Source organism: Watersipora subatra, chromosome 10 (genome assembly GCF_963576615.1).
Source record: "Watersipora subatra chromosome 10, tzWatSuba1.1, whole genome shotgun sequence".
Taxonomy (NCBI): Eukaryota; Metazoa; Bryozoa; class Gymnolaemata; order Cheilostomatida; family Watersiporidae; genus Watersipora; species Watersipora subatra.
Genome location: NC_088717.1, coordinates 3,389,527 through 3,402,859, shown reverse-complemented (window position 1 = coordinate 3,402,859; position 13,333 = coordinate 3,389,527).

Genomic DNA, 13,333 nt, shown 5'->3' with positions numbered 1-13,333 from the left:
ATAATATTTAAATATTTATTTTATATGTATGTGTTTGTATATGTACATATGCGTGTACATGTGCGCTCGTGCATGTGTGTGTGTATATAGATAGATCTTTTTATTGTATTATGAGCTAACTTGAACCTTCGGAATATACTTCCCTCTGAGACTTCTTCATTTATGCCTGTAAAACTTATAACTTCTGAATAAAACTATTTGGTTTGATTTTAGTTCAAGATCGGCGTTTATGACAGGAAAATATCCCTCAAACAATGGTCTACAGGTAAGCGGTTTCAAAGGTGAAGCAATGCTGCAGGAACAGCTGTCATAAAAAATGGGCTATTCTTCAGAAAACCTCTGACCAAAAAAGTTTATAATTAAAGTATATAAACAAGTTGAAAATTGAAAAAGCAATGTACAGCCAGGACAGCCAAAAACTTAAAAATTTAATTCCAAGTTCCCTGAAAAAGTGATTATGAATCAAAGTACTTTAGCAGTGCTGTCGGTAGCCCCTCTAGGGTAAAGTGTAGCTGACTTTAGCAGTGCTGTCAGTAGCCCCTCCAGGGTATAGTGTAGCTGACTTTAGTAGCGCTGTCGGTAGCCCCTCTAGGGTATAGTGTAGCTGGTCAAGCATGAGCAACAGTGCATCTCAGTCGGGCCATCACAGTTTTTTATAGAATAACATTTTGTTCGAAAGAAAGCGTGGCAAACAACAGAAATTTAAGTTCTGCTTTGTTGGAATAGCTATTGAAAATAGTTCATGTTCGGTTTAACACAGTTTATAAATCAACTGATAAAAATCATACAATTTAGTTCTCATTTTTACTAAATGTTTGTTTTTAAATTTTTCTTCAAGCTCATCATAGCCAAAGTGTTAGAACAGGCGCTAGAAAAAATTTAATATAAACTTTTAACATTAGGTTGATCAAAAAATGATAAATAAACTCATCGGGTACACCTTTTATTGAACACATATTGCATTAAATTTTGTCATAGTTTAAAATACTCTCCCTAAACACGTAGCTTCAAAAAGTTAAGATTTTACAAATGGGCAGAAACATTGTTTTTTTACCACCCAGTTTAATCTGCTTCCTGACGCAGACACAACTCACAAAGCACAAACTGTAAAGGAAGTTGACCAGTTATTTTATTACACCACAGCAATTTCTAGAATAACTCACATTTGAAGTTAATAAGCATTTAATTTGTATAAATAAGTCATATCCAAATATACTCAGAGAAGGCAAAACACTTTTACTTTTCTGTGCTCGCTCTCTATTTATATGCTCCAGGCTGGTTAGGCTCGTCCCTTTACCCGGGTGATGAATTGAACTTCTTCTTTTTTCCTAGCGAATGGGTCGCCACGTTTTCTGGCCAACTCTCTTATTTGAGCTAGCCCAGCCACAAGTCGGCATATTCCTACCATAAAATAATACAAAAGTCTAAAATATGTTTCTAATAATGACATTCAAACCAGTTTATATTTACTAGCATTACTCGCTGTACCATTAGTAGTTTTTAGTAATAGTTTGGCATTATTGAATATGAGTTTTTTTGCAGTTTCTTATCATGCTTGGGGAGAGTCAGTCTTGTCTTCCTCTAGAACACAAGACAATTTATGAGTACATGAGAGAAGAAGGTTATGTCATAAAACAGATCGGAAAGTAAGTTGGTTTACTATTTGCTGTTCTTCAGCTAATATGTTACCAGATGTATCTCAGCCTATTCCTTGGCCTTTTAAATACTGTTCACATATTTTTTGCAAACATCTGCCTGCCATAAATGCTAAATTGCACCAAAAATTTCATTGAAAACTTCCAAGTTTGAAAAAACCTGATTGTAAGAGAGCTTTCATAACTGGGAAGTCACCCATTTGTTGTTAAAAGCCGAAAGATATGCTTTTGACGATTTATAAAGAGTGGTAGGGATTGCAACTATCAGTCTCCTACATACGAGTTAAACTGTTTACTTAGTACAATGGATAGAACTTTATAAAATTAAAAGCAGTTGCTGTTTCAACTTTTTAATAGCATATATAAAGCTGCAGCAGGTAATTCAAGTTTTGTAAGAGTAAGAAGTTTGATATAGTGTAAGATTGTAAGACAGACACCGTGGAGGGAAGTAGATATTGAAAGGCATGAAAGAAGAGATCTACACGATCAAGCTTCAGCTTTTAGAAAACATTATTTATTGCTGCTACAACTTAAATTTGAGGAAGTTGTTGACTCACTTGAAAATGATGCACGGCGGTAAAATGAACTAATCGTTGCAACATTTACTAGCAGAAGCAGGATTATGATTGGTTGTTAAAAAACAGCAAACTCTACTCAGCTTTACTTTCTAATACATTAATGTTAAAATTATAGAAATCAACATAAAATAGCTAATAATAAAAATAGAGCTGGTACAGACTATTATATATATTATAATACTAATATATATAATAACGTGTACAATAATATATATTAATGTTTTAATTATCCAATATTAATACTGACAACAGATTAGGAAAAAAATATCTAAGCTTCAACTATGTATAATGATGTAATAATATAATATGAAATAATAATGCTGCTGGCTAATTCAAATGTACATGTAGTTATACTACAAAGCAATCTCTAGCATAACTTCGCAAGTGTGATATTAGTATACAAATCGTTATTATGATGAAAATTGCAAGACAAACGCAGTAATAGTAACATCTCATTTCTTGTGTATGCTCTATTTGAAAATAATAGCTCTCTCCAATAACTAGATGGTCTCCATGGTTTCCGATAGCTAGATGGTCTCCATGGTCTCCAATAGCTAGACGGTCCCCATGGTCTCCAATAGCTAGATGGTCTCCATGGTCTCCAATAGCTAGATGGTCTCCATGGTCTCCAATAGCTAGATGGTCTCCATGGTCTCCAATAGCTAGATGGTCTCCATGGTCTCCAATAGCTAGATGGTCTCCATGGTTTCCGATAGGTAGATGGTCTCCATGGTCTCCAATAGCTAGATGGTCTCCATGGTCTCCAATAGCTAGATGGTCTCCATGGTTTCCGATAGCTAGATGGTCTCCATGGTCTCCAATAGCTAGATGGTATTATCTGAACTCAACTCTTAGTAAATTTTGAACATCAATCCTGATAAACTTGTGTATGCAGAAAGTTTGTGTTCAAAGGTTTTTACTTGAAAAAAAACTTTCCAAAAGAATTTTTTATTCCTGTCAAGCGGTTGTGGAAATGAGAAAAATTTCTCTATTTTTCAGTAAGTATTACTTAGGTTAAGTGAGTCGTCTTTCTTTTTAAAGGGCACCTAGGTTACAAAATGAGTTTTTCTTCTTTCATGTAACCCCATAGTTACAGAAATGACAATTTTTCTCTTCTCTCAGTAACGTCTTAATTATGCCAAAGATAATTATCTGTACTTTTCCGAGTGGCACCTTGCTTATGACAAAAAGAATTGAGTTTCATCTCAAGTGGCAATGGAATTACTTTCATAAAAATTGACTCTCTTGTTAAGGTGGCACATGGGTTATTGTGATGAGAGCTGTCTACCTGAAAACAGAGGAGTAGACGTGTTCAGAGGAGTCAATACAGGATCTGTAGATTATTTCAACTGGAGTAAGTGTTAGTGATTAGTGTTAGTAACTGATAGTGCTATTTGAAGTTATCCTCTCCTTAACTCATGTGCAGTACATTGCTTTAGCTACATTGATGTAGCTACTTCTAGTTGTCTTCTTTTTAATTCAGAAGCAGTAAGTTACTTTAACTGATGTAGCTATTTGTAGTTGTTCTCTCTCTTACTCAGAAGCAATAGTTTAATTCAACGGTAGGCTTACCTACCAAAGTTAAACATTTAGTCATGCATCCATTTAATGCCACAGGTGTTTTGTAAATAACCTTTGTTCTATAGCTGATCAGAAGGTAATGCAGAGGAGAGTAGAAGGGCATCCTAGTATTGAAAATATTGGAACTCATCTAACAGTGAGTTTTTAAAAACTTACTACATAGAATAATAGTAATGTCCAATTTATGAAATAGCAGTGCTACTGAAATGAGAATGATGAAAGAATGAGAGCAGCTAGACTGCAAAAAGATGAGACAGCTTTTGTCTTCAATTTACTATGTGTTGGCAGTCCAAGTGGAAACTTTAAAAACGTAAGAAACAAAAATTTATCACAATGTTGTATGTTTAACTAGCAGGTCAGGTGCTTGTCATTGCTATCAAAATTTAATAGCCGAGAAGACTGATACTACCCGCTTTATGGGTCGGATTGCCGGTGATTACTATGAACCTGCACATCCTGTTGAGTGAAGTACAATAAATACCCAACAAAGAGTCTGAGTCTCTCTTGCAGTCAGTTTAGGTGACTGAGTCTTTCTATGGTTGAGGCTTATGTACGATAGCAGATCAACAATCAGCTGGATTACGTGAAGTCATCTGCCATGAGCTTGTATTGATCTATCTCAATTTTAAACTTTATTAATTACATCTTTATATAGCAAAGCCTAGGCTTTCCTTGATTTCGTTTACTATCACATCATTGCGATTATAATAGTTGACGCAAAAGTCAGTCTTGTTCAGTTCTGTGCATATGGCCTATGATTCTGTGCATATAGCCTATGGTTCTGTGCATATAGCCTATGGTTCTGTGCATATGGCCTATGGTTCTGCGCATATGGCCTATGGTTCTGTGCATATGGCCTATGGTTCTGTGCATATAGCCAATGGTTCTGTGCATATGGCCTATGGTTCTGTGCATATAGCCTATGGTTCTGTGCATATAGCCAATGGTTCTGTGCATATGGCCTATGATTCTGTGCATATAGCCTATGGTTCTGTGCATATAGCCTATGGTTCTGTGCATATGGCCTATGGTTCTGTGCATATAGCCTATGGTTCTGTGCATATAGCCAATGGTTCTGTGCATATGGCCTATGATTCTGTGCATATAGCCTATGGTTCTGTGCATATAGCCTATGGTTCTGTGCATATGGCCTATGGCTCTGTGCATATAGCCTATGGTTCTGCGCATATGGCCTATGGTTCTGTGCATATGGCCTATGGTTCTGTGCATATAGCCAATGGTTCTGTGCATATGGCCTATGGTTCTGTGCATATGGCCTATGGTTCTGTGCATATAGCCTATGGTTCTGTGCATATGGCCTATGGTTCTGTGCATATGGCCTATGGTTCTGTGCGTATGGCCTGTTTCTGGTCTAGTTAAGAGTTTGACATACAATGTGTTTCCATGATGCGCATAATTCGCAAAATAGAACCAATCCGCAAGTTAGCCGCATCATGAAAACGGCATAAATCTGCAAGCGAGTTTTGTGATCCGCAAAACTTTATCGAATCCATCATGCTGGTGAATCATGGAAACAGCACTTGCGAATCAAGCGCATTCAAATATTGCCGGCTATTCCATTATAAACATTTTCCCGCTTCAGTTGTTTTTATTTCAGCAGTCTCAATGCTCCAATGTTCCGAAAGAACGATTGCTGCTAAACTTATCGTGACAATACTGTCTAGCTAGTTATTAATTAGGCTAATACATGTAATTGCCCTATGGGGTCAAGAGCTGGCATTTAATGCATTGTGCAAGTGTTCATTGAAACACTTCATTACAATGTAACTGAGCTTGCACGTGACATACACTGTGTCTCCATGATGCGCAGTACTGCGATGCAGCCCCTTTGAAGTCTGCAGCCCCTCCGAAGTCTGCAGCCCTTCCGAAGTCGAGGAAATTGTACATTTACATGCTGCGCAGTGGTTTTCAGCAAATTAGCCAGAGAAGAGAATTTGTATAAATCGAATCGTTGGATTGAGACGCGGAATCGACCATGGATACCGAACGTCAGGAATGGACTTTTTATGCTTTTGTCGTCATTATACTTTTATTTACAATACAGCTTCGTAACTTTTTACAAACCTTACCACAACTTTTAAAAATAATATATTTAAAAATAATGAATATTTATTTAAGTAATATATTATTTAAATGTTACTTTAGGACTTGCCACCTATTTTTCAAAAAGTGTTGGTATTGATAACAAAGTTCAGGAAATTAATCCCTTCATCATTCTCGTAGGAGCAGACCATAATTAAATTTAAGTGAAAAAAGATCAGAAGAATAGCAAAAACAAGATAAGCAGGTTAACTTTTGTAGTAGTTTATGGCGCTCAAAGAATCTGTCTCCATAGCATGAGAGCTATGCGCAGCCACTGCCCAATTGCTGTTTCTTTGCTGAGAATTTGTACTGGCCTCGCACTGATCAGTGCGCAGCGATTTCAGTACGAAGACGCGGTTTCCATGATTCGGAGAGAGCGCAACTCCGAAGTACTGCACATCATGGAAACATAGTGAATCTGAAATGTGAATCATGCTGTGCGAATCATGCCGTGGGAATCATGCGAATCATATGAGTCATGGAAACGTAGTGACACAAAGGCCGAGATAGATAAACATATTCTCTGACTGGCTGCAGCAGCAGACCAAAGATGCCAGTATGTCTGGACCTGCTCTTACCTGCTAGATTACATCTTTTTATTGTCGACAGAGAGACTCTAGTAATGCAAAAGCCAGCATTCTTTCATACTTTTTGCACAATATTGTTTTAGAATTGTAATGCTACATTAAATTGAAGGCTGACAAAGCACTAGGGTTTTCCATTTTTGTCTATGATGCTTGTTTTTGTAAGAATGAATCAAACTAAAAGTGAATTAGCAAATAGGAAGATTTTGTATTTAAAAAGTTTCAAAATTCTTTTATTTCATTTAGTTTTAATTAAAACGTAATGAGTAGCTAACTCTTAATCATATTAATTTATGAGTAATAATCTATAGGTTTGACTCAGTGTTTTTCATCAAACAACACTAAACAGACAACCTAATCTGACACTGTTTTAGGTTCAAGACAAGGTCGATGTGAGAGAAGTTATCATGGACCACAAAGAAAATAAACTTCCTTTATTTTTATGGATTACACCAACGGCACCTCACAATCCTCTGATGGTACAGTTAAGCCTTATATATGGTTTGCTCTATTTCCTTGCACTGCTCATTGACCTTGAAATAAAGCACTATATGAAAACCCTTGCACAGTTCTAATTTGTCAGGAACTAAAGGCTATTTTAAAAGCTACTGTTTGTTCTTACGGTATGTTTACACGTGTGCACAGAACACTGATGAAATGTACGCTGTACATAGTTTCCTCAACAAGAATGATGAGCATCAGAACCGGCGAAGAAAGTATTTAGGTAAGTCAGTTGAGCATTTTCCGATTTCTGCTAAATGGATTTTGCATTTAGTGATTACCCTACAGCATAGGTGTCAAACACATGGCCCGCGGGCCATGTGTGACCAGCCATGTCATTTTATGTGGCCAGCGAGAGCTTAATTACTCATTCGAGCTAGCTCTCGTATTTATAACGTTGCTAGGCACCCAACGCGAGTTATCTTGCCTCTGAAATTTATCTATTCCTTGTATCGTTATTTCTAAATTATATAAGAATAATTTTGATTAGTCAGAAAGAAATCTTTCTGGCTAATCAAACAAACATACAAATGTGCCTCAATGATTTCTGTGGCAAAAGTTATAACTACAATATTATAGCCATTTCAACATTTAGCCAAACTGAAAATCATCTCGGTCACTTTACAATTTATCGTTTGCGATCAATGTTTTTTCAACTCCAGAAGTAAATATACAGATTCAGAAGAGGTAAGAGAGTGAAAGACTGCATAAATCAAATCGAAACATTATTTTTAATGTTTCAAAGTTTTTACCACCTTTTAATTTTGTCAATTTGAATCATTATGCTCGAATAAAAATGCACTTAAGGCTGTTAGCCGTAGTCAGACTAAAGTTATCATTCAATCTCGATAGAATCATATTGATTCTTACAGCGGCCTATGAAGTCTGAAAAGTCAAGAACAGAGTTACTGAACATATTTTTATTATTTGAAACATGTTCATGACAGTTTATTTGAGTTATACTGGCGTGTTGATTTGCTATGCTTTGGTTTGAAGGATAATACTCGCAAGGAAAAGTTCGAAATTAGGGTTTCATGATTTTCATGTTCATGACAAACTGTATATATATAAATGATATTCATAACTTTGTATTGTACGCAATAAATAAGTAATTTAAGTCAAACAATGTATATTTTGCAACCTTTTGGTGCAAGTCTAACTTTGTTTCAGCAAATAGCAAATGTTTTGTTTTTATCTGCTTATATATTGATTTTGTGTTGCTGCTGTTGCAATTATTTGGTGTTTGCAGGTTTAATGTATGTATGCAAACAAATTCATGTTCTTAGCAGCTCACACATTTTGATTTTACTGAAAGTATGTCCATGTTAGTGGTTATTGTGTAATTTTTCTGGTTCTTTTCTGAAAAATGTGTTCTGCGTGTTTTGCTGTGCAACTGTTCTGTTTGCGACTTTAAGTAATAAAGTCAGAGTTATTTGATATCAAAGATTAATTAAATTATTTTACATTGTTCGATTACTTTTTGTTACAATTATAAGCTACATCTGGCCTTTTGAGGACAGCCATTATGCTGATGTGGCCCTCGGTGAAAATGAGTTTGACACCCCTGCCCTACAAGATGAAATTATTCGCAAAGTTAAATTTAGCGAAAATTTTCTTTTCATGCATATTCGCGGATTAATTAATTAATCCGTGAAAGCAGCTAGCAATAGAGTAAAACCTTTGCGTGCGTATACCATATGTTTAGGTTTCTATTTAGCTGAGAAATTCATGTCGATCAAGTTAAGCTATTAATTTTTGGCTGCATCCAAAAGTTTTTTTATGAATGTTCATCGATTTGCAAACGTTTAGTGAACTAACAACTTGTGGTAAGTTGTGAGTTTTTTTAACGTAAAGAATGGCAGGTAAAATCTTTTTGGCGCCTTGCCAAAAAACTTGTGACAACTTTGAAAAACTTTGTTAAGGAGTGTGATGCATTGGCATTGGGCTTGACTCTAAGTCCCGGCGATGATTTTAAAAGATTTGGGAACTCAGCTACGTTTACTAACTCTGCATAACAGCTAGTTTTTAATTTTAGTTATTCTCCCTTGTGTTAAAAAGTAAAACTAATAATTTGCGGAATTGACTGTACGAGAACTCGCGAGTTATTAAATTCATCAAAATAATTTCATCCTGTAGGGTATACTACCAATTATACATCATACTACAGGCATGTTTTTAAAATTCTGGCTAAGCCATAGTTTCACAAAAATCTATTTTTATTTTTACACAACTTTCATTTTGCGTAATGTAAGATAAATAGTATTTTTAAATATATTTTTAAAATAAAAGTTTTTGATAATATAAATAAATTTCTTTTTTCTTTTTTGTCTTTTTCCTTATAACAGCATATGCGTATAACGCAGAGGATAGTAGATAAATAAAATGCTAAACAGATTGTTTAGGTTTGCCGTACGCTCACACAAAAAAGATTGGGTCAATAGGTCAATCTTAGAATTATATAACTATTTTTGAGAAGAACTATGTGAGCGTAAAATGCAGCTTTCACAGCAGCAAAAGTTCAACTGACATTTGATGAATTTAATTTCTATCTGAAGTCACCCAATATACTACAGTGCAAGCAACAATGTTGTTTTATTTTTAAGTTTCGTATAACTTATTGAGTATATATTTTGTATCTTCAGTTCCTCAATGCAGTACCAGAGCTTGTGATAGCTTATCTCTGAATTGTACAATAAGTTGTACAGCATGGTACAAGTCTATCTTTACTCATGATGTGTATGAACGTGCGTTCCCTTGTTTGTAACTTTACAACCAATATTATTATTCAAAGACTTCGCCAAATAGTTGTATTAGTACAGCGTTGACACATGATATATCACTTTGTCCTAATTATACTAAAGTTACAAAAACTCAGAAATCCCCAAATGGTGGCATAACTCCAATTGTCCCTATTCTGTGCCATAATTGTTTGGTGTAGTAAAATACGATAGCACAAGCTCTTCAAACAGTAAATAATCATAAAGAAAAGTTATCACAAGTATTTTAACATTGCTGCAATTTTTAGGACTGGTGTCAGCGTTTGATGACTTACTTGGAGCAACAAGAAAAGCTCTCAGAGATGCTGACATGCATAATAATACAGTCATTCTATTTAGTTCTGATGTGAGTCATCATTCTAGCCTCTTAGTAATCATAAGACCTATGTGTAGATACATGTACTTATAAAAACTGTGACCTTGTAACCTTACTTGAAACAGTGCTGCTAAAAATATAACAAAAGCGGTAATAAAGTATTGCTATATACAGATCTTGAACTCTATGATACCTACACTCTTTGAGCTGCGCCAATATGTGCGCCTCCGAGTTTTAATCTTTAGTACAATAAGAGTGTTGTTCCGCGACGTTATAAAATTCTCGCGTGTTGGAAGTATTATTTAATGTTAAAATGCAGGACAACTCCAAGCACTGCCCTGCTCAATTGGCAGTCTTCGAACTTTCATTTGGCAATATCTACACTATCTGATTAGAGACTCAAGGAGGTGCCTTCATGTTCATTAAGGACTATTACCTTTAATTAACATATTTATGGATTATTATCACGAAAGTAATGTAGCAATTTCGAAAGAAAATTAAAGTAATTACGAAAAATGTTGAACTCACTGCTAGCATTCATGATTATTATATTATTATTTATTATTGTTGTTATAGAGTGACAAAATAGATGTCACCCGACTGGTTATGCTTAGCTCACTCTTAGCTCATCTTCTCTTTAAAGCCCTTTACTGCCTAGATTGTTATAAAATAGCAAATATCTTTTATAAACATAAGACAGTCTTTGTAAGAAGTACTATTTATTTCAATAAAAACATCATGGTCCACTTAAGCTGTGAGTGTTTTACAATGTTTATAAATACTATTAATTTAACCTGCGTAGTACTATTTTGTCATATCCATTAGTAACAATATTGTGCACAGTTCAGGCAGCTACTAGTCACCCATCTACCAATTTTCCATATTTACTTCTATGGTCTAAATAAATCGACTCAATAACCAATTATTTTTATTATAGTTTAGCTTTATTCAACTAAATTTCCTCAAAAGGTCCCTAAAGAAAACTTTGATAATGTCTGCAAACTGCAAGTGTCGTCTTGTAGATGTGACTGACTAGGTTTTACTCTGCTAATAGTTCAGCTTATGATAATCAGGCCTTTGTTCTAATTTTACAACATGATCTGTTGGCAACTATCAACTCTACGAAGTTTAGGCAGCTCTCCGTTCATTGAAAACAAGCGATTAGTACATTTCTTGCAGAGCCAGTAAATACATCTTTCAAGGCGCAAACCACAAACAAAATTGTAAGCAAGTCGTGTCACAGACATAGAGCTGCTCTAAATACAATCGTTGAAGATTGCATATTTTTAACTTGTTCTTATCCTATTAATACAGACTTCTTATCTTTTGACAACCAAAAGTTTGGACTTTTTGATTGGGTCATAAAAAGTCATAAAAAACTTTCTTATATATTAAAGAGCTGCAGCCTGCACTACTTCTCTTTTTTCAAAGTGACGAGCCTGCTAGAGGTATACCCACTGATTGGTACAGCCACTTAGTGGTACACACACCCATGGAGTGGGACCCCAAAATTGGGGCACCCATGTGATACCCCTCCCTAAGTGATATGCCCACTCAGTGCTATGCCCACCAAGCAATGCGCCCATTCAATAGCACGCACATGAACGATATGCCCACTGAGTGTGCACGCATTTGGTGGTACGCCTACTGATCGGAAAGTCTCTCGGGTGGTATGCCCACTGAGTGGTACCGCCACCCAGTAGTAAGTCAGATAGAGTGCTCCAGAACAATCTTTGTCTCACAAACTGGTTCATTTCAAACTGAGCAATTTAACAACAGTAAATATCTCGCTGCTTGTATACTAGATGTGTGCAATCTATCAGCGTGAGCTGAACGAATCGACATACCTGACCAAGATGCATCCAATCCTAGCTAGTTCTAGTGCCAAGTTCTAGGGCTGGTTAAAATCATTGGAAGGAGAACTGTGGTTCGATTGTTTGACTTGGCAGATCACAAGCCAGCTCAAACTTATTTGATATTGATATACATGTACAAGAAAATTGTCACCTTGGTGCATTATAGCACTTGACCTAGTTATTGCTGATTGGCTTGTTAAAAACCAATCTTTGGATGACCGCTATCATTAAGTAATGCATAAATGTAGAGTAGCATTAAAAATAGTTCTTCTACAGCAGGAAGAAATCTAATTACAGATGGATTGTCTATAACTGAATCTTCTAACATAGTAAATTTCAATGGCTGTAATTTTACTATCTGTAGCTGTATTTTCACAATGTTTTATATTTTTGTGCTTTGAGTTAATATATCTGTGATCTTCATATGTACTTTAATCTGTAGCTTGTTGTTGGTCCTTTCCTTTGGGCATATCTAACAGAATGGCTTCTACAGTCAGACATTCAAAAACTACAATTTTTACCGTCTAAATACTTACATGTTGCCATATTGAGTTACCTTTTGACTAAACAGGCTGGCACCATTTTTAGTATAACAGCAGCAATTTGCTCAATCTTCCTGCCAGACCTCACTCTCGCAGTGTCTTAATCTAGTCTTTGCGTTTACTTGTAATTTATGCTTTAGATTCCTTTCTCGTTGCAATCATTATTATGAAATTTAACTTTCACAAGGGTGGGTTCTACACTTTTTAATAGAAATATTCTGTGTTAAAGACTATCATTGCAATGTTCTATTTGCTGACCTAGAATGGAGGAGCCAATCAAGTCGCACAGTTCAGTAAAGAATATGAATACTATGCCAACAACTATCCACTTCGAAATGGGAAAGGAGCCTTTACTGAAGGCGGCACACGTGTTCGCACCATCTATTATGATCCAAGGCTAAGGAGCAGAGCAAGAGGAACAACAAGAGATTTCTTGGTTCATGTTACAGATTGGTTGCCGACATTTCTCCAACTCGCTAGGCCAAGAGACAAGACTCGTAGATTTAAAATTCCAGGTAAAGTTTTAATAGAGCCTAATCACCTGTGCATTAAAATTTTCACCAAATTTATGTCAATTATTCTGCCACATTAAAGGCTACAGAAAGATAACAGCTTTTCTATTTGTTTTGACACTGCTCTGTAATGGTCTTTGTTTTTTTTACATAGATTCTACTGAACATAGAGACTTTATGTTAAGTTTTTGCATTATACTAAGTAAGAGATTCCATAATGTACAGCGTCAAGCAGTATACAACCTAGTACTGCTTAACGCTTTACGTCAAGCAGTACTAGGTTATACTGCTTGATGTAAAACTGTGGGGCTCATGACTAATTATGCGC